The sequence below is a fragment of the Oncorhynchus tshawytscha genome, unplaced genomic scaffold, assembly GCF_018296145.1.
Source record: "Oncorhynchus tshawytscha isolate Ot180627B unplaced genomic scaffold, Otsh_v2.0 Un_contig_11645_pilon_pilon, whole genome shotgun sequence".
NCBI lineage: Eukaryota > Metazoa > Chordata > Actinopteri > Salmoniformes > Salmonidae > Oncorhynchus > Oncorhynchus tshawytscha.
The window spans coordinates 1-6,087 of record NW_024607470.1 but is presented as its reverse complement, the minus strand read 5'-3'; the positions used below and the strand labels follow the sequence as shown (position 1 = coordinate 6,087).

At 36.8% G+C, this 6,087-nt stretch overlaps 1 long non-coding RNA gene across 1 annotated transcript; it reads left to right on the top strand.

Moving 5' to 3' along the window:
• On the top strand, positions 1-6,028 carry LOC121842580. The gene is made up of 2 exons (XR_006081169.1): positions 1-638; positions 3,482-6,028. It is a non-coding gene; the product is annotated as an uncharacterized LOC121842580 (long non-coding RNA).
• The last annotated feature ends 59 nt before the right edge of the window (positions 6,029-6,087 follow it).

Genomic DNA, 6,087 nt, shown 5'->3' with positions numbered 1-6,087 from the left:
CAAAATGTATTGAGAGGGGAGTCGTATTGAAAGAAAAAAAAGGCATTAAAAATAATGGCGAGACAATTGAGGTAATACGCTATTTTGCCCAAAATGATCTGGTGGAAGGATGTATTGAGATGGGAGTCATATTTAAATAAATGTATCATAGGAGAAAAAGTCACCTAAAGTTAAATGTAGGGAATAACGGAGAGATACGATACAATTTCGTGCTATCCGGACGTTATAGCTATTTACGAATCGACTGACATATGATAAATTTAGCACAAAACATGGTACGTTTAAATTTAGGGTATGGTAAGTTGAGAAGTTGGGTTGGTTATGCTTTGATGATTAGAATTTAAAACTGAACGCAATCTGAATAGGGAATAAATATATTTTACAGAGGCAGGCAGATGTATGATGACGTTGCACGTTTAACAACATCGTTCCTCAAATTTAAACCGAGAAAAGGGGTTGTGGCATTTAGAGGAAAAATGCGTGCATTATAGCTTAGAGTTACTTTTCAAAAGCGGCCAGAAGTTCCAGATACATTTCATTAAGAAAAAGGAGAAGTATCGTAAAGATGCCACAGATTGCAACGGAAGTGCCAAGCACTAAATGGGCTATATAGTGCAACGCTTTGGACTATAAGATAGGTAAGAATAGTTTAATCGTAAAAAGTTGTGATTGTTTTTCCGAGTATTGATTTTTGGTTAGGTAACGCCTGGGAATTGGAACTAGAAGTTAAAGTATCCTAAAAAAAAATAACACTATCTATTTTCTCTGTTTTTCTTTACGGGGAAAAATAATGTCTTATTTTAAAGGGACAGTGCACGTCAATCACAGTGGTTTGAGTGTATGACAGTGGAAAAAATATTGTGGGACGACAATTTGAAGATAGAAAAATAAGTTACATGATACATCAAGAGATTTAAAACAAACGATGTGAAGGGATTATCAGAATTATTGGGTGTCGTTGTAGGAGTAAAAGTTTGGGTTAAGGGGATTTCCCTGTTCCCAGAGACAAGGTATTTTAAAGGTGTACACTCACATAATGCTAGTGAGTTTTTAATTAGACAAGTGAATAACGTATTGGGAATAGAGTTGTAATTAAAATACTAAGTCAAAGACGAGACAGTTACTTAGAGCAAAATGGATTCTAAATGATAACAAAGAGACAATTACGATTTATGCCCATCTAAATGTTTTTATAAAATTAGCAAATTTAGAGATATTGGTTGGGGTGGTAAATTATAATTCAGGATTGGAACAGATGTGATAAATTAGGTTTGGTTAATCGAACAAGAATTATTTACAATTCATTTAAAGTCGCTATGAATTGGCAGGTTGAGCGCTTGATGATGACGTCACTAGCGAGGCACTTTTGTCGCCAGGGACTGGGGATAACGGAGCAAATCGTATGTCTGTTAGTGTGTGCATTGATGTTTCGAGTAACTTTTCAGAAGTTGATATAAATTACAAAATACATTTTTAACAGTAATTTGAGAGTTGCCAGGATAGTCAGGAAAGATGCTAAAAACTATCAGCGGATACCTAGGTAGGCATCAAGGTTTGTGGCGTTTGTTTGGGTTGAACTATGTTAGGGAGAGAGAGACTGGATGTATGATTCGTAAAACATCGTGGTAATGGATTCCATGGTTGTGATTCCAGGGTTGATTGTTTACGTAACACCAGTGAATTTGAGCACTTTCAATTGTGTGGAACCATGTTAGGGTATTTAAAGTTTGAAAAGCAACCTCTATAGAAAAACATAACTGCATATGTTTCGGGAAGTAAGCTAGGTTGAATTTAGTTATTCAAACTTTTCCCCTGATACGTAGACATGCGTGTTTAAGTAGGATTTTTCATTCCGGGACGGATGGAAGTTATCTAAAATAAGTCAATTAAAGGAGCCATGGGAGAAAGCGAATGCATATTTATTAAATATCGGGGATTAAATTACGGATTTCTTACACTGAGAAATGTATCGGGTTAATTGTATCTAAGGGTAACATGTTCATTTAAGTAAACATATACATTGACGGTGTTTAAAACTTATGATTAATGATTTTAGTTAAAGGGGAATCATCATTAGGTTTAGTTTATAGTTCACTTTTGAGTTTCTGAATCGGAATTAGCTTAGTGAATGCTAGTTAGGAGTGTTGTGTTCTTCTGGGAAAATGGATGTTTAAAGGGTCTCAATTTTAGATGTTTCCTGGGATTATAACCTGGGGGAGAATGAGGCCATAAACGACCAAATTAAAACAGGTCTGCAAGTATATACACATAAAACCATTTAGGACTATTTGTTTTAGTGCAAAGGTATTTTAAAGAGGCACGCTCACATATGGAACTTTCTGAGTTTTAATTATACAAGTGAATTTATTTTTATGACCTATTGATCTTATCGTGACTGTCTTCTGAGGTCTGATCAGCCTCAGGGGAGAGTCATTTGTATAATGAATGTGGTCATATTGAGTTACTAGTTTTAAGGTAAATTCATTAGAAATGAAGGAGTTTTGGTTGAGGGGTTAGAATTACTGTTTGAACCGCAAATGAGAAAGTGGTTCAGGATTCTGTTTTACAACATTAGCTGTGAAGTTTTTGAAGGGGCTATTAATGATCTGGTATTGTAACAGAGAAAAAGTCATATTTATCATTGAGAATAAATAGGGGGAAGATAAGATAGATTAAGCCAATAGGGCAGGGAATTACATAGAAAAATAAGTTGCAGTTTTTTTAAGGGTGATAAATTACTGTAGATAAGGTATTCCACACTTTGCAACACATATTTTGATCATGTTATTGTCAGATAGAATACTGAGGGTCCCCGAAGGAGAGGGCTTGTTAGTGTAGGAAGGATTTTTAATATGGTTAGCATTTATTAGACCTTGTTTGATTATTCTAAGTTTTTTTAAATAGTATTACATTTAACAGGAATATAGGACATCTGTGATGATTTAGGATTATTGTTAGGTTTAAGATAGATTGATTAAGGAAATGTAAGGACTTTAGAGAAAAGCCACTCATAGACATGTTTTTTCTAAAATCAATGATTTTAGATAAAGTCAAACAGTTAGAAGCTTAGTGGTATTTGAGAGATATGAGAGAAAAGGTTTAAATTGGTAAAAATATATATTTAAGAAAATATATAAGTAGCGCAGATAGTTCATAAAAGTAGATAAGAAACTTGACAGGGAATTGGTACAGGATTGACACGAAGGGACACCCAAGGGAGAATTGGACATGTGGAAAATTAAAAGGGGCTCCTACATGATGATGTCAGACATAAGGATAATTCACTAAATCTTACCTAAGTCATTGTTTAAGAATAAGGCAAGGTTGTTACCTGGGCAGAGCCAGGTAACAAAGGGGGGATGGGTAAATAGTGTTCTAGAATAGGATGTGACCTACGGGATAATTAACTAATAAACATTTTTTTTAGCTAATAAACAGAACAAATGAGAAACTGTTTGTTAACCAAACCTGTATGTCCAAGATTTTATGCACTACAGGTGAACTACAGGTGAAGTCACTCAATCCAGTCCCATAGGCTTGTTGGGGGACCATACCAAGGTGACAGCTAGCTGAAAGAGCTACCCGGATTCATATCGCACTGCGGGAGGGTAAGGCACATTAACACTGTCGAACAATAACAGAGTTCGAGAGGAGAACTGGAATTAACAGAATTCTGGGGGCCATCTCTCGAATGAAGAATACCTTACCTGTCCTTTCCTCACTGTTCTTGTTCATAGAAGTGAAAATGTGTCTGACTCTTGCTAATGATGTGTTTTCTGGAAGAGGGTGGGGCTTTATAGGTGAGCTGTCCATCCTAAGCTGTATGGTTGGAGATCTTATTCCTACAACATGAACCCGAGAAGGCTAGAGGGTAATATTGACATAATTAAACGAGAAATTAGTATTAACCAAGCATAAGAGATCACTTGATCTGGATAAACAGGAAGTGAGAGTAGTATAGGGAGGGATGTCTCAGTGGAGTTCTATGTAAACCAAGTGGTGTCTGACTCCTTGGCAGTTCAGGACTAAGAGTAGCTATGATGGAAGACATATATGCAAGTCTGTAGTTCATGGAAACAAGTTATAGCTCACATCATGTGAGAAGGCTACATAAATCTACATACCCAGCATGGAAGGAGATGGAGTTTAGTGAAAGTAAGGGTTTCAGTTGATAACCTAGGGCATTCCAGGTAGAAAAGTTAGAGCAGCTGGTTGCTCTATAGGCAGCTGAATACAAGCATTGTCCCTGACAAAGCAGATACTGACGGTGGAGTTGTCCAGAGCCAAGAGCCGGTGTGGATAGTTCAGAAATGGAATTATTCACCTAAGGGAACAGCCTGTATAGTAAAGCTATTCATGAAAGCAGGAAAGCCAGATAACAACAGTTGTGTGGATTTGCACTATTTATATCCACATGTTCCTCTGAAATCTAGGCTTCCTCCCTTCACAGTGACAAGAGGAGATTGATACTGTCTGGCCCGGTATAGTGCTTATGGGACAGAGAATATTACTACTGATGGGGTGATGAGTGATTTGGCAGACTGGTTGAGATCTGGGGATTTCAGTAAGATAAGGAGGCTCAGGGCTCACATCTGTTGAATGTGTGGGAGAATGACATGATGGCCGAGTATTACTGGCTAATTGAACAGAGGTATGTGTACTGGTACATTTTGAGAATGCCTTTTACATTCATTGTGTTGACTAAACGGAAGAAAATAAGTACTCCGACTGTTTTTTTTTTGATGATAGGGTTTGTATTAATAACATTGTGGATCCAAGGGTGGCAGATGAGATCAAAGCTATAAATTAGATCCTGGCAGAATTAGAGTCAAGTATTTTTGGTGGTCCACTCTCAATGAGAATGTGGATTGGATCGATTATATCTGTTAAAAATCCACAGCGCTTCACCAATTATTTTAGAGATGTAATGAATGACTAGGCAGAATAGAATAGTCTTGGATGTTTGCTGGCTGAAGAGGGTGGGGGAGTATAGGTAATTTGACTCCGGGATATACAGTTAGGATGGATCAGTGACCAAGGCCTTGTCTGGTTTACACACCCTAGTTCACGAGTTGGAAATAAACTCAGGGGTGGATACTTCTCTGACTAAATTGGGTTGACAGGGTGTTTGAAAGATGGAAAAATGTTATGATCACTGTGTTATGGGCTACCTTCACCTGTGTGACTGTGTTAAGTTTTGTACGGACGTGGTTGATGGCGTGTATGTATGAAAGTTATCATTTCCAGGACTCTGGAGAAATCAATGACGATTCAGATGGAGAGATATGGGCAGATTCCAGGTTCTGACCCGTGGAAGACTGAATGCCTGACTACAGGACAAGTGGACAAATCTGGATCTTTCATCATTGGGGAATTTATGTTTGATGAGACTAGTGTTGAGGATAGAATTAGATTGTACTTTGTTTCAATATTAAACTGTTTTTTAATAAAGATTGTAACAGAAAATCCTTGATAAGAAGAGTTATAATTCTGATGTAGGTTTAAGGGTTAAATTAAGGTAAAGGTTAGATTTGATTAATGATGGGTGAAGAGTCGGATAAACATTTATAATAATGTTGGTTCATATTTTTATTTTTGATAAAATTAATGTAGATTTGAATGTATAATATTTGATCAAAGGGAGGATTGTTAGAGGAAATTATGGTTGAAATGACTAATTATGTATACATTCCAATCAGAACTGACTAGTCCAAATACTATAATGTACTGTACATATGAATTTTCTCTCTTGCTCCCATTCCCAATTGTATATAATGTAGTCAGGAGTTTAGTAACAATGAAGGTCTGTTCCTTAGTTCATTCATTTGTACAATCTCCAGGTGGCAGGAACGGCCTGTCTAGAATGCTGATTTATACTGACTGACCTTGACTTCAGGCGTAGAGCGAAGGCTCGAGAGCTAGAGGGCCTCTACTGGTGAACGTTTAGAAAACGATGTCATTTTCAGTTTATAACCTGTGGAAATGTGTATGTGGGAGTACTCTCTTGCAATAAACGCTGTTACCTGGCTTTTAAGACTGGTCTCGATCTACTTCATGCATAATTAATGAATTTACAACTCATTAATG